This window comes from Engystomops pustulosus, chromosome 8 (genome assembly GCF_040894005.1).
Source record: "Engystomops pustulosus chromosome 8, aEngPut4.maternal, whole genome shotgun sequence".
NCBI lineage: Eukaryota > Metazoa > Chordata > Amphibia > Anura > Leptodactylidae > Engystomops > Engystomops pustulosus.
This window is the reverse complement of record NC_092418.1, coordinates 79,589,308-79,606,292: the sequence shown is the minus strand read 5'-3', so window position 1 is coordinate 79,606,292 and position 16,985 is coordinate 79,589,308. Positions and strand designations below refer to the sequence as shown.

Here is a 16,985-nt window from a genome sequence, read left to right as displayed (position 1 = left end):
AGCCCATGAAGCTATATGCTTTTGTTTGGACAGTTCATCAACTTTTGCATCTACAGACACCTACTACATCTTAAACGCATTTAAATTTCCTTTAAAAATTGCCATTAATATGATATCAGTTGATCCTTCTATAATACAAAACCCACCATATGTAGTTTAATGTAGTTTACTGTCAGTCTCTGACAGATTCTAAACGGCCTATGCTAGTGGTTGGTGACAAGTGGCTTTGATGACATTCGCGTTTGTTGAATTCAACCAAATACTGGGTAAACTTTGGTTTGGAACCCAGACTTCGGCATGAACTGGAACCTAAATGTGAACCTCATTGAAGTCAATGGTTGTAAATTGGAGGCATTATTTAATATGACCTCATGCTTCAGTAATGGAATTACAGATGCTACACTATACTAGCGTGGATCCACAAGGGTGGCCATCCAGTAATTAGAACAGGTGATTATCTGGGCAATGAGCAGACACTGGAACATGTATTGAGGCTTTGCTCGCTGTCCATTATTTTTATCTGCTCTGAGAGGAAGCAGAAAACAGAAATACAAATATATAGTGTAAGGCAGGGGCGTCGCTAGGCTAAAAGATCTGGGGCTCATGCCCCGGATCTTTTGGCCTGTGCCCTGGATCAGCCGGATTCTTGTCCTACTGTCCAGGTCCACTCCCACTCTCACTTCTTTCTGCATCCTTTCTGGACACAGAAGCGAGTGCTGCAGTGGAGAACTGAGCCATCGGCTCCTACCTTCATTACAAATAGCAGAAGACATGATGATGTCATTAAACCGCATCTCCTGCTTCTACCAGCTGACTACAGAGCTGGGAGCCGGAGAAGCGGTGTGAGGACATCACGGCGACTCTTCCTGCACACCGAGGAGAAGAGGAGAGAGGCAAGAAAGGAAGACAGGTAGGCATTAGGTTGTTCTTATTTGCTGGAGAGCTATGGGGACATTTATGTGGGTGTATGCAGCTTTGCTCAGATGGAAATGGGGGTGGAATATTAATTTATGTGGGGGATGATATCCAGTGCTGGGGAGGGGGGGATCCATTTATGGGTAGCTAGTGGGAAGATTAATTTCTGAGGAAGTTGTGGGGGACATCAATAGCTGGAGAGGCACATCAATAGCTGGGGGTGGGCATGAGAGCAACATCAAAACATCAATTGCTGAGAGGGGCTGGTTGGGGAACATTTATTGCTGGGGGGGACATCCCTTTCTGGGGTGGAATATTAATTTCTTAGGGCAGGGGAGGCTGTGGATGACTTGCTTGGGAGGTAATGGGAACATTAATGTCTGGGGGGGGGGGGTTTGTGGAACACATCAATTGCTGAGGCTCTATGTGGCACATCCATTGCTGGGGATGGGGCTGAGGGCAACACCCATTGCTGAGGGTTTTGAGAGGGACGTCTGTTCCTCTGGGGTCGGGTGGAATATTAATTTCTGGGGGGGGGGGGGAGTGTGGATGACATCCATTGCTCTGGGGGGGGGCTGTATATGACATCCATTGCTGGGGAGCTAATGGGAACATTCATTTCAGGGGGGATTTGTGGAAAACATCAATTGCTTGAAGGGGGGAAAACATCCATTGCTGGGGGTGGGAAAAACCATTTGAGGGGCTTGGGGGTATCCATTGTTGGGGTTGTGGGGGGATATCCATTTTTGAAGAGGTTGGGAAGTACATCAATTGCTGGGGGGGCTTTGGGGAACACCAATTACTGGGAGGGGATGGGAGGGCATCAGAGACCATGAATTTCTGGGCGGTTTTGGGGAACATCAATTTGTTTGGGGATTGTTAAGTGCTTGGGGTGTTGTTGGGACATCATTTATTGGTGAGACTTATTTCATGTGGGAGAATTATTCAGTGGGTGGAGGCATTATTTAGTGTGGGTATTATTAGGCGGCTCCTTTCAGTACACATAATTAAAAAGGGTCACTTTGCAGGGCATTAGCAGAGGTGAGAGGTATTAAGTGCATTATTAAATGTTCCCTAAACATGGCCTAACATGATTAGGTGGATGGCACACGAGTGGGTTGTAATTTAAGGTATGGGGCCAATAATTGTGGGGTCCACAATGGGGACAATGTAGTATGTGTAAACTGGAATAAGTAGTGTATGTATGTGGGTTATTCTAAGAAGGTGATTTGGGGCTGTGGGTCAAAATCAGGACAGTATATTGTACATTGTCACAATTTTTGGCATTATAAATTGTGGATTCTGTGTAGTCTTATTACAGTATTTAAAGGGAGAGTATTAGGGGTAGCAGCAGGATAACAGTGTTGGGGGACCAAGATATAGGAACAATAAAGAACATAAGATGTCTGTGTGGTAAACTTCACTGGAAGGACACATGGCTGAATAGAAGACATGGAGAAGATAGAGAACAACTACAGTCTGAGTACACCTCACCTGCAGGCAATGGAGGGAAAAGGGAAGGGATTTCTCCTGAATTTTCAATTGGTTTTGGCGGAAAACTCCTTTGAGGGGGTCATGTACAAGAATGGTCACCACTGTCAATTTAATTCATATGCATTGGGGCCTTTTACCACCCTATCATAGTATCATAGTATATAAGGCTGGAAGGAGACGCAAGTCCATCAAGTCCAACCTTTAAGAATTAAATAAATGTTTTATCCCCATAACCCATGATATTTTTTCTCTCCAGAAAGTCATCCAGGCCTCTCTTGAACATGTACATAGAGTCGGCCATAACAACCTCCTGCGGCAGAGAGTTCCACAGTCTCACTGCTCTTACAGTAAAGAACCTTTGTCTATGTTGATGGTAAAATCGCCTCTCCTCTAGGCGCAGAGGATGCCCCCTTGTCCTGGTCACAGCCCGAGGTATAAAAAGATCTTTGGAGAGATCCTTGTACTGTCCGTTCAGGTATTTGTACATTGTAATAAGGTCTCCCCTCAGTCGTCTTTTTTCTAAACTGAATAATCCCAAGTTTTTTAATCTGTCAGTGTATTCTAGTTCCCCCATTCCCCTAATAATCCTGGTTGCTCTCCTCTGCACCCGTTCCAGCTCTACTATATCCTTTTTATACACTGGTGCCCAAAACTGTACACAATATTCCATGTGTGGTCTGACCAGGGATTTGTATAAGGGCAAAACTATGTCTTTATCATGAGAGTCTATTCCTCTCTTGATACATCCCATAATTTTATTTGCTTTAGCAGCAGCCGCCTGGCTCTGGTCACTAAAATTAAGTTTACCATCCACCAATACGCCCAAGTCCTTTTCAGCTTCAGTTTTACTAAGTAATTGACCGTTTAGAACATAATTATACTTTTTGTTTCCATGGCCCAAGTGCATAACTTTACATTTATCTACATTAAACCTCATCAACCATTTCTCTGCCCATCCCTCAAGCTTCCACAAATCCCTCTGTAATGCTAAACTATCAACCTCAGTATTTATTACTTTGCACAGCTTAGTATCATCTGCAAATATTGAAACTTGACTGTGTAAACCAACTACAAGGTCATTAATAAAAATATTAAAAAGAAGTGGCCCCAATACTGACCCCTGTGGCACTCCACTGGTAACATCAACCCAATCTGAGAATGTGCCATTAATGACGACCCTCTGTTTTCTATCACTAAGCCAATTACTTACCCAAATACACAGATTTTCTCCTATTCCCAGCAGTCTCATTTTATATACCAACCTTTTATGTGGCACGGTGTCAAATGCCTTTGAGAAGTCCAGATATACAACATCCACAGCGTCCCCCAGATCCAGTCTTGAACTTACCTCCTCGTAGAAACCAATCAGATTAGTCTGACAGGACCAATCTCTCATAAACCCATGCTGACGCTGGGTTATAAGGTTGTGCACAGTGAGATACTCCAGGATAGCATCTCTAATAAACCCCTCAAATATTTTCCCCACCACAGCAGTTAGACTCACGGGTCTGTAGTTTCCAGGATCGCTATTTGATCCTTTTTTGTATATTGGTACCACATTTGCTATGCGCCATTCCTGTGGAACATAACCAGTCCTCAGTGAATCTTCAAATATTAAAAATAACGGTCTGTCTATCACGGTACATAATTCATGCAGAACCCGGGGGTGTATGCCATCTGGCCCAGGTGATTTATCTATCTTAGTGGTTGCGAGGCGGCGCCGTACCTCTTCCTGGGTTAAACTGTTGACATTGCAAAAAGAATTTACATTATTCCTCATTGTGTCTTCCTCCAGGGGATTTTCCTGGGTAAAGACAGTTGAGAAGACGACATTCAGTAGATTGGCCCTTTCCTCATCTCCTTCCACCATGACCCCCATGTTATTTCTAAGGGGACCCACACTCTCTGTTTTTAGTTTCTTATCATTTATATACTTGAAAAATAATTTGGGATTATTTTTGCTCTCCCTGGCAATATTTCTCTCAGTCTCTATTTTTGCGGCCTTTATCTGCTTTTTACAGGATTTATTTTTCTCTCTATAATCCTGTAATGCCTCATCACTACCTTCACGTTTTAGCACCTTAAACGCTTTATCTTTCTCGCTTATTGCTTTCCTTACAAGACTAGTTAGCCACATAGGGTTTTTCTTATTCCTTTTATGCTTTTTCCCATAAGGTAAGCCACATAGGGTTTTTCTTATTCCTTTTATGCTTTTCCCCTAGCAACGCCCTTGTTGTCAGGCAAGCCATTTCTTTCTCTTCTGTGTGTCTGGGTCGTGGGGGAAAAAGGGGGAAGCCAAAACTTAAGACATTCACCACGCCGGCAGTGGTCTGTATGTCCAATATAAATATAAGAGAGATCCTCCAGCCCTTCAAGAAATAAGTAAAAACACTTGCCTTAATTGAACATTAAAAACAGGGGGAAGGAAATGTTAGCATACATATGTGTTTCGTGCTTTCAAATACAGCTCTTAATGATGGTCTAAAACCTAAAGCTCATTACACAGGTTAAAAAAGACATAGCAGTACCTGAAGTTCACTATGTGATGTCACTGCCAGAAAGAGTTATCACAAAAAGCAAATACAAATATCTACACAATAATTAATCTACAGAACATCAATAAATTTACATGAGGTCTGTTCTATTATTTAGACCCTTTGGATGTCTAGTGTCCAAATCTAATATCCAAAATGCCTTCCTATTTCTCAACTTATGTACCCAGTTTCCGCCTCTCTCGGGGATTAACCCTTTCTATGATTGTGGTTTTGAGGCTGGATACATCACCATTATGAAGCGTTACACAATGTTTGGATAAACTAAACATGTTCTTTGTATTAGTGATAACTGTATTTAGACTATCCATGCTTTTCTGATTCATCCTTCTTCTGGAATCTGATATATTGGGGGTCATTTACTAAGGGCCCAAATCGCGTTTTTATGGCGGGTTACCCAAATTTTTCCGTTTTGCGACGATTTTTCCTGAATTGCCCTGGGTTTTTGGCATACGCGATCGGATTGTGGCACATTGGCACCGGCATACACGCGACGGAAATGGGGGGGGGGCGTGGCCGAACGAAAACCTGACGGATTCGGAGAAGCCACCACATTTAAAAAAAAAAAAAAAAAAAAGGGTCGCTGGACACACGCTTACCTGCATTCGGCCAGCTGGCATTCCGATGAACTTCAGCGCAGCAGCGACACCTGGTGGACGTCGGAGGAACTGCTTTATTGAATCGCCGGAAGACCCGAATCCGGAAAACTAATTTGTTATGCCTGTCAGTTACAATATATAGGCAGTACTATGCAATTTCTTTTAGGGTACAAACTTAACCAACACATATGTACATGAATGGACTAGACAGTTTTGACCTCTACCCACACCTTGAACTGTAGATTGAGGTCAGAATGTATTTGGTTCATCGGGTTTTAAAATTGATCACTACAATAGTAGGCAGTAATAGACTACTCTAATAGAACAATATTGCCGGTAGCATTTAAATAGTAAGCAAGTGCATAGGCTTAATGTAAATCCCACCTACTTATTGTGGACAAGCCTGCAGTAGAAACTAAGTAACTGAGTTTTAAATCTTGTCAATTATTGTTGCAAATTCGGAGCACAAAAGTTAACTGTTCCAATGAAAAGGTTGAATTCTTTAAAATTTAATCAGATTACTCAAAGTGTTTAAGTATTCTAAAATGGGACTTTATCATTTCTCCTTCAATGGCACTGGTAGAGGATTTGTTTTTTTCCAAGAAATTATAAGAAATGAAAAAAATGCAATATCATGACTAGATGCATTGTGAAGGCAAGTTCAGTTTGACTTGACTGTCTCAGAGGTAGACCATGGTAAATCTGGTAAAAGTTGAAGGAAACCTACCGTCAGAAATCTGCTTATTAAGGTAGCAAAGGTTACTCCACTTCCCAGTAGCCTCTGTGATCCATCCCTACCTGTGCATCCACTTGCTACTGCTGCTCCTTTGGAGCTCTCACCATTAGCAGTAGCTTTGGCTTCAGTGCTGATCGGAGCACCGCTATGCCCATGCGAGTTGGCACTGAATGCAGAGCTACTGCGCATGCGCAGAGCTGATAAGGAGCCAGGGCACAGCAGCAGCAGCACACTGAGGATGAACATGTAGAAAGGGATCTCAGAGGCTACTGGGGTGTGGAGTAGCCCTTGCTCCCACTCCCCAGAGAGCGTACTCCATGAACCAGTAGCCTCTGGTGAAAATTAGCTTATTGGGCCACATTTACTTACCCGGTCCAGTCGCGATCCAGCGGCGGGTTCTCCGACGCTGATTCGGGTCCGGCCGGGATTCACTAAGGTCCGTGCAGTGATATCCACTAGGTGTCACTGCTGCGCCGAGCTCCGCTGGAGTTCACCGGTGTTCACCTTCTATTTCTTAGTGCGTGTCAAGCGACACTTTTTTTTTTTAAATACCGCAGTTTTTCTGAATCCGTCGGGTTTTCTGATGGCCACGCCCCCCCCCCATTTCCGTCACATGCAACCCAGCGCGATTACGTCGAAATCCGATCGTGTGCGCCAAAATCCCAGCGGAATTCGGTGCAAATTGGAAATCGTTGGGATACCCGACAAAATCACGTGATGCGGACCCTTGGTAAATGAATGAGCCCCATTAACTTAATAAAGTGTAGTTTAGCTTAGAACCTACCATAAGATTAGGTAAAGAAAGTTTCGGGTTTTGAATGTTACATGGAATCTACCATCAAATCTACCTGATGGTAGGTTTCTTTTTAATAAATCTCATTGAATTGCCCTCTTTGTGAATACATGTTAATTAAATGTTATATTTCTTTTATAGGGTCAAAGATATTCCTGTCAAATTTCAGGTGTCAGTTCCTGAGATTATTGGATTTATCCAGTCGATTTGTGTATTTCAAATATACTTGGAGAAAAATGAGAAAGAAGCAAAACTATTTCTTGCACAAACTGAGGAAAGGTGCAGTATAAATACATGTGTATAATATTTAACAGATTTAAAGGAAACCTACCCTGAGGAATCTACCATCAGGAGTAGATTACTCCTCCTGCCCCTGCCCTAATCTGTAATTCAATAATCCTTAAATGTAAGCAAGTTTGTTTAAAACTTTATTTTAGTAATATGTAAATGAACTCCAGAGGCTAATGGGTCTACTGAGGCTACTCCCAGTGCCTGGCCAGGCTAGTACATGCCCCAGTAGCCTCTGCAGTTAATTTACATATTACTAAAATAAAGTGTTTAACAAGTTTAGGTTGGGTTCCAGGATTATTGCATTACAGATAAGGGCAAAGGCAGCCAGGAGGAATCTAGCATCAGATCTACTTCTGATGGTAGGTACCTAATGGTAGGTTTCCTTGGATTTTTAGTGTAATTTTAAGTCACATAAAATATCAAAATATTTTAATACAATACTCTACATTCAGAAGACCTTGGCCCACATTTATAAAAAAAATGTAAACTGCACTATATGCAGTTTCCCTGTGTAATGTGCAGAGGGCGCAGATTCAGGAATTTTGAAGCATATTCTTCATGAATCTGGGGCCCCCTGCACTACTCCAACAGAGTGCACCAATTTTTTTTGGTGCACCTTTAATATAGGGCGTGCAACACAGTTCTTTCAGATTCTGCAAGATAAATGTGTCGCACAATTGGACTGTGCACCGCAACGCCTGTTTCAATAACGAAATTTGTGTTGTTTGAAGAATAGGGCAGCCGCAACACAAATGAGTCGCATGCCACACATATGCGCTGCGCAAGCAGTTTGCACATAAAAGAATATGCAAAGTCCAACAAAAAAGTGGCGCAGGGGCTTTAATAAATCTGGACCTATGTTTTTCTATGAAGGATTGAAAGAGCCAGACTCCTATTACCCTTGTCTGTTGTGCTATATAAATACAGACCATGAAATATAATAAACTGCCCAAAAAGCTATTGTTTAACTCTTTGCTAACAGTAATAAAAATGGTAAAAAGATTGGCTCTTGTTAATGAAAAGATGAAGAATGATCACAGTGACTTATTCCACATTTTTGAGACGTTGCAAAGGCAGAATACGTTATAACTACTTCGCAAATTGAGATAAATCTATTTTGTAGCTATTAAAAGGGAACCTGTGACCAAATGTTACCCTAATAAACCACTAGCCACCTCAGGTAGGGTATTTAATATCCTTTCTAAAAGTGCTTTTATGTGATATTTTGCTTGTTTATCTGTAAAAAAAAATCACTTTCTCAGTCATATGAAGATGAGAAGAATCATTTTTGAGAGAAGAGTCCTGTTTAGAGGCTGGAGAAGAAATGCTACTTTAGATACCCCTATCTTCAGTTCTATTACACCTAGAACCATGGTATTTATGTGTAAGATTTGAATATTTTTGTTTTAGATGACATTAGGATGTGGTTTATATAACCTACAGAACAGGGTTCAGGCAGCTAAACACAATGTGGGACATGTGTTGTGCCATCCTCGCCTCTTCATGCCCCCTTGGTGTATAGGTGGCTTAGAGAGCATAGAAATTGCAATGTCTGTCTTGTACACCACATTATTGGCAAGCAAGACCTGATACTACTGAATTCAAAGCTGCAGATAAATATGAAATTCCCACATTATAGAGCTGAAGATAGGTGTGTCTGAAGCAACAATCTCTATGAGCCTCTAAACTTGACTCTTGTCTGATCATTTTCATATGACTTTGGAAGTTATTTTTTGTTGGCAGATTGAGATTTCACATAAAAAGGGTATTCTAGAAGGAGGTTTCATACATTATCAGAGGGTGCTAGTAGTTTAGAGGGGTAAAGGTTGGTGACAGATTCTCTTTAATATTAGTGTACAGGTATTTACTTAACTAGCTTGGATTAAAAAACATGATAGATATCCATATTAGCCCCTAAATGAAATCACTGTAGACCACAAGGGGCAGTACAGGAGTGCATTAGCAAGATAGATTAAGAGGCCCATGCACAGTTTATTCGGAGAGTCCTTGTAAAATACCTTTTTAAAGAGGTTCCCAATGATTGGGCTGGTAAAATATGCAAAAGATCATCTGTCACACAAGCTCGCTCATCAGGTGATTTTATTTTTTGAGTAACAAAACAATTATTATAATTATTATTACAATTTTTTGGCCAATTTTTTCCTACCAAGAATTCCTTTGTGTAGAACAGGACAAGAAAAGAATTACCTACTGTAATAAACAGTTACAATATCTTAAAAGCACTTTCTATAAATGTAATATTTTTAAATGATTGTAATTTTTTTTGCCTAAATACAGCTGCAGAAACTAGGAAAACCCATACGAACAGAATTAGAACCATTTTCTATTCATTAGTATAGCACCAGAACTATACCCAGTACATATATGATCTTTGCTCTGTACATAGATCTATTAATACAGAGTTCAGACTCTGACAATGTACAATCATTGCTGGGAATGCATTCTATTTACATAGATAAATGGGCAGGGGTGGATTCAGACTGTCATGGGCCCTGGGCTGCATGAATATTATGGCCTCTACAAGTCTGGAATTCACTTCCTATATAAGGTACAAGGGAATGGGGGATGTGTCCCTACTGTCTGTTTTCACTCTGTGGTTTCAGGACCTTTGGAGGATCTTCAAAGGCCCTGAAATGTCTTCTGTATAGATGTATATTAAGAGCAGGAACAGATGTAGGAGGATTCCATGGGTGAAGGTCCTTTCCTGTCTAAATTTTGGTGGGTGGGTTTGGTGGTTATGGGCCCCTAGAAAGCCTTGGCTCCGGGATACTACCAAAACTGCCTATATTATAATCCATTACCCGTCATGTGGTACACAGAGATTTTTCTGTGTATTGCTGCTATAGCTCCATGGTATACTGTGCCCTGTTGCTCTATAGGTAGAAATTATACAAGGCGATCACAGATTTCCTCCACAGTGCCCAATATAGTTACAGTGACCCCACAGTAACCAATATATTAAACAGTGAACACCCTCCTGTCCTCAGAGATAAAGAAAATAATTTCACTATGGAGCTCCCAATATTACTCTTCTCCCTCGTTATTCCATCTTTAACCACCGATGAACAGCTCTAGTCCTCAGTTTCTCCTGCTGAAAGTATGCCACCATTCAGACTAGCACCATCGCACTTTCATTATCCTCCTTTAATTATATTGTAGCTGGAAGAAAATATGCAGGCAGATGGTGTGGTACGTTCCAACAAAGTAAAAATTTATTAAGGTTAATCATACTCATAATCATACAAGAGTTAATTAAAAATGTGCACATCACAATTCAAAATAGTGGAACGCTAGCTTTCTTGTCTGCCCGACCCAGGGTTTTGCCGGCGAGGCTTCTTGTCCTACTAGGGGTCAAAAACCCTCAATAAACATAGGACAGTATTCACCCAGCTGGTAGCTATCCAGCAATATTAATGGTGAATATACCCCCACAAGCAGTAGATTTCCTTTACCTTCTTTACATTGTCCATTTAAAATCTAGAAAAATTATCAATTTATGTGCCATATACTGAAAAAATATATATTTTCTTGTTTGTTATATCTGTTGTGTGCTTATATAAGTGATTTCATGACTACACTACTATGTTCTTTATTGTTACAGAATGCGAGATGTACTTGGAGAAGAAGCTGATTCTGCCCGGCTAAACCTACATATGAAACATTACTGTGTCCTTGCTTGTAAACATTAAATTCATTTGTACAAATTCTTCTTTTTCTTGCATTGTTCCTTTTAGTTCTGTTAAGAAATAGCAATTTAATGTCATATGCAAAATAAAATCCCTTTTATGTGGCATGAGTGGGTCAAACAAAAATTTTAAAGGGGTATTCCCACAAAGACAAGATTCTTAAATATACTCAGGATAACAAAAAACATTCTCTAATTCCCTGTTATTAACAAAAATACAGCATTTCACAGAGAGAGACAAGTTGGAATTAATTATATCAGTCCTGGTATGTGCAATTTTGTCTCTGGTCGATAGCTTCTCTTGTCTGCACACTGCAGTGCTCTCTGCTTCCTGTCCCTCCTCCCTGCATTACCAGCTTAGACAAACTACAGACTTAGGCACTTCCTCTCAGCAAGCAGTATCATGCAAAGTTTACTCTATAATCTACAGACAAGATAAGGTTTTTTATCCAGGGGAGGGGGAGGCATAGCAGAGCTGACTGTGTGTTAAAAGTTAGGAAGAAGACTTGAGTGTTTCATTGGGTCTTATATCTCATGTCTCTTATATCTCCCCTTTTTTTTTTTATATTTAAATCTTTTTTGATTTAAAAAAGGTAACATACCATATACACTCACCGGCCACTTTATTAGGTACACCATGCTAGTAACGGGTTGGACCCCCTTTTGCCTTCAGAACTGCCTCAATTCTTCGTGGCATAGATTCAACAAGGTGCTGGAAGCATTCCTCAGAGATTTTGGTCCATATTGACAAGATGGCATCACACAGTTGCCGCAGATTTGTCGGCTGCACATCCATGATGCGAATCTCCCGTTCTACCACATCTCAATTGGATTGAGATCTGGTGACTGTGGAGGCCATTTGAGTACAGTGACCTCATTGTCATGTTCAAGAAACCAGTCTGAGATGATTCCAGCTTTATGACATGGCGCATTATCCTGCTGAAAGTAGCCATCAGATGATGGGTACATTGTGGCCATAAAGGGATGGACATAGTCAGCAACAATACTCAGGTAGGCTGTGGCGTTGCAACGATGCTCAATTGGTACCAAGGGGCCCAAAGAGTGCCAAGAAAATATTCCCCACACCATGACACCACCACCACCACCAGCCTGCACCGTTGATACAAGGCAGGATGGATCCATGCTTTCATGTTGTTGACGCAAAATTCTGACCCTACCATCCGAATGTTGCAGCAGAAATCGAGACTCATCAGACCAGGCAACATTTTTCCAATCTTCTACTGTCCACTTTTGATGAGCTTGTGCAAATTGTAGCCTCAGTTTCCTGTTCTTAGCTGAAAGGAGTGGCACCCGGTGTGGTCTTCTGCTGCTGTAGCCCATCTGCCTCAAAGTTCGACGTACTGTGCGTTCAGAGATGCTCTTCTGCCTACCTTGGTTGTAACTGGTGGCGATTTGAGTCACTGTTGACTTTATATCAGCTCGAACCAGTCTGCCCATTCTCCTCTGACCTCTGGCATCAACAAGGCATTTCCGCCCACAGAACTGCCGCTCACTGGATGTTTTTTCTTTTTCGGACCATTCTCTGTAAACCCTAGAGATGGTTGTGTGTGAAAATCCCAGTAGATCAGTAGTTTCTGAAATACTCAGACCAGCCCTTCTGGCACCAACAACCATGCCATGTTCAAAGGCACTCAAATCACCTTTCTTCCCCATACTGATGCTCGGTTTGAACTGCAGGAGATTGTCTTGACCATGTCTACATGCCTAAATGCACTGAGTTGCCGCCATGTGATTGGCTGATTAGAAATTAAGTGTTAACGAGCAGTTGGACAGGTGTACCTAATAAAGTGGCCGGTGAGTGTATATTTTTTTATTAAAAATGTTTTATGACTTTTTAAGAGGATTTCCTGTGCCTGCCAGACTGTTGGCAACAAGGTTGACTCAAATTATAAGGAGGGACAATAAGGAGGGACAATAAGGAGCCGATTTTACAAATCTCAAATGTATCACTATATGCGATAATAACTGGACATGTTGTATTTTGGATTAGTGGGGAATTTTGGTTTATATGTAGAGATGAGCGAGCACTGAAATGCTCGGGTGCTCGTTATTCGAGACGAACTTTTCCCGATGCTCGAGTGCTCGTCTCGAATAACGAGCCCTATTGAAGTCAATGGGAGACTCGAGCATTTTTCAAAGGGACCATGGTTCGGGAATAAAATGTGTTATTTAATTGAAAAAGAATGTCTTCCGATAAGTTAGCAGATGTATGCAAACATCTGCAATCTATTCTTCACTGTTCCGCACGTATATTATCTCCCGACAAGTTAGCAGATGTGAAGAACAGTGAAGAATAGAATAAAAACAGTGAACACAGTGAACACAGGATCATTTAAGTGAAAAATGCAGTGAAGAACACAGTGAAGAATAGATTACAGATGTTCTGCATATTTGCTTACTTGGCGGGAGATACGCTCCTCTTCTTCCACTGAAGTCTCCGTGCTGCCCCGATGTCTCCATATGCTGCCCCGATGTCTCCATATGCTGCCCCGATGTGTCTCCGTGCTGCCCCGATGTGTCTCCGTGCTGCCCGATGTGTCCATGCACTGCCCCGATGTCTCCATGTGCTGCTCCCCCGGTGTCTCCATGTGCTGCTCCCCGGTGTCTCCATGTGCTGCTCCCCGGTGTCTCCATGTGCTGCTCCCCGGTGTCTCCATGTGCTGCTCCCCGGTGTCTCCATGTGCTGCTCCGATGTGTCTCCGTGCTGCCCGATGTGTCCATGCACTGCCCCGATGTCTCCATGCACTGCCCCGATGTCTCCATGCACTGCCCCGATGTCTCCATGTGCTGCTCCCCGGTGTCTCCATGTGCTGCTCCGATGTGTCTCCATGCTGCCCGATGTGTCCATGCGCTGCCCCGATGTGTCCATGCGCTGCCCCGGTGTCTCCATGTGCTCCTCCCCGGTGTCTCCATGTGCTCCTCCCCGGTGTCTCCATGTGCTGCTCCCCGGTGTCTCCATGTGCTGCTTCCTGGTGTCTTTGTGCTGCTTCCTGGTGTCTTTGTGCTGCTCCCCGGTGTCTCTGTGCTGCTCCCCGGTGTCTCTGTGCTGCTCCCTGGTGTCTCTGTGCTGCTCACCGTGTTCTTCACATACTATTTTGTTCGCACCGTTTCGCGCATATCTTCCGACAAGTAAGCTGATGTGCCGAACATCTGTAATCTATTCTTCACTGTGTTTTTCACTGTGTCTTTCACTTAAATGATCCTGTGTTCACTGTTTTTATTCTATTCTTCATTGTTCTTCACTGTGTTTTTTAAATTAAATGCTCGATCTCGAGCAGGGGAAATACTCGTCCGAGCAACGAGCCGTCTCGAGTACCTTAATACTCGAACGAGCATCAAGCTCGGACGAGTATACTCGCTCATCTCTATTTATATGTTTTGCGGTTATTTAAACTGCTGTTTTTTAGGCTTGAGGATTTTGTTTGTGAACAAGCACCAGGTGGGTTGACTGCTGAGCAGCCAATGATTCAGCTTGCAGCCCCCTTAGCAACCACTGGCATGACCTCTGTAAAAGAGCAGGGTCATGCGTCCAAAAGACATTACACACAGGAGATAGAGCTCGGTAGAAGTTGATGCAGTTTTTAAAATCAATCAGATAAGCAGGGTCTCCTCTTTTCAGGGCAGTTGGATAGGGATAAGAGGCTGCTGTGTTTAGGAACAGGTGGAAATCTGAAATAATGCCCTTTTTAGGGCACTATGAAAAACTGATTTGAGATACTGATAGGCAGGGGCGTAACTATCACGGTCGCAGAGGGCGCAATTGAGACCGGGCCCCCTAGTGGAGAAGGGCCCGCGCTGCATGTGAAGAAAGTGCAGAACAAACGTGGATGAGCTCCGGCAGCCGCTGGGCCCCTCTGCCTGACACTCGCACCTTACTGCTGTGCACGAAGTATCTTTCCTGTAAAACAGAGGCCACACCCCCAGCCCCGGGCCTGCCCCGGAGCTGCCTGCCAGAGGCCTGTAGGTCTCTGCTGTGTGAAGTGATACCAGGCAGCTTGCAGGTCAAAGAATCAGTGCAGGAAATCCAGCATCCAGGAGCTGGGAGCTGTGGATCCACACTAAAGTCATCTAAAGAGGTGAGTAACTGTATTTGTGTGTGTCATGTATATTTAGTACAGCATATGTTATATGTACAAATGTGTATAAATGTGCAGTATGTGTATGTACAGTGTGTATGGTCAGTAATGTATCTACAGTGTATATCTACACTATCTATGGTCAGTAATGTACAGTGTGTATGGACAGTATGTATGTACAGTGTGTATGGTCAGTAATGTATGGACAGGGAGTATGGACAGTATGTATGGTCAGTAATGTATGTACAGGAAGTATGGACAGTGTGCATGTACAGTGTGTATGGTCAGTAATGTATGTATAGGGTGTATGGACAGTGTGTATGTGCAGTGTGTATGGTCAGTAATGTATGTATAGGGTGTATGGACAGTGTGTATGGTCAGTATCGTATAGACAGTGTATGTACAGTGTGTATGGTCAGTAATGTATGCACAGTGTGTATGGTCAATAATGTATGGACAGTGTGTATGTTCAGTGTGTATGGTCAGTAATATATGGACAGTGTGAATGGTCAGTAATATATGATGTATACATGTAGATGTACTGCATTTGTGAGGACTTATGTGTAATGGATGTGTGTAATTGTTATTGTACAAGTATGTGATGCTAAAAGTATTTATGTCAGTGTTAACTCTTAAAACTATTTGCGTCATAAAGTACTACATTGTAGAGCTGTGGTTATTATTTTATATCCTCAAACAGTACTGCATGATTTTTTTAAATGAGAAAAGCAGGAATTAAGGGACAAGGACGTGGCCACAGTTGTAGTGGTGCTGCTGCTGGTGATGATGAAGGTGGTGCTGCAGGGAGAGATGACGCTCAGGCTCTGCCTGCTCCAGTTCCTCTGGAGGCACCAGGGTGTGCAGCTTATAATGGTAGGGCTCAATAGGACAAACATTAATTAAACGGCAGACAGTGCCTTAACTTCCATGGGATTATCGTTTCGTCCCATAGAATATGGAGTAGCGTGCCTTTGCATCCACATCCCCTCCACACGGGAGAAGTTCCTGGGTAGATGATACTTAACTTGGAAGGTCTGAAATACTACCCACTGAAGGGTCTTAATTATTACCTCCTATCAGAAAGTAGAGTGAATAGTTGATATTGCCCACTTCCATTGCGCTGGGGAGAATGATTTTTGAAGATCTCTCTCCCACTTTGACATGTATGGAAGTTTTTCTTGTTTTGTGTTCTCCTGCAATATTTTATAGAAGAAGGATATTCCTTGAAGCTTTGAGGTAGTTTTATCAAGGTGATTTAATAATGTTTGGTCCATGTGGGGAACTGATTGAGATGTATCATTTAAAATGCTACGTATTCTCAAGTATAGATGTATGTCTCCTTACTACTCCTATTCTGTATATACTGACACAGCACATTACTACATTACTACTACTCTTATCCTGTTAATATGGGCTCAGTACTGCAATCCTGTATATATATAGCACTACTACTTGTATCCTGTATATGTGTGGGCACAGCAATGCACTACTACTACTCCTATCTTGTATATATGGGTGTAGCACAGTGCTACTTCTCCTATACTGTATATATGGGAACAGTACTACTACTCACATCCTGTACATATGGGCACAGCACACTACTACTAATCCTACCCTGTAAATATGTGCACAGCACAGTACTACTAATCCTACCCTGTAAATATGGGCACAGCACACTACTACTAATCCTACCCTGTAAATATGGGCACAGCACACTACTACTAATCCTACCCTGTAAGTATGTGCAGAGCACAGTACTACTAAGCAGTGACACAGGCGTCATGACGTCACGCCGCCTGTGT

General features: G+C 42.4%; 1 long non-coding RNA gene across 1 annotated transcript; it reads left to right on the top strand.

Annotated features, from left to right (window-relative positions):
- The first annotated feature begins 2,722 nt into the window (after positions 1-2,722).
- On the top strand, positions 2,723-11,114 carry LOC140074661 (uncharacterized). Its single transcript, XR_011849239.1, has 3 exons — positions 2,723-2,884; positions 7,231-7,368; positions 11,003-11,114. It is a non-coding gene; the product is annotated as an uncharacterized lncRNA (long non-coding RNA).
- The last annotated feature ends 5,871 nt before the right edge of the window (positions 11,115-16,985 follow it).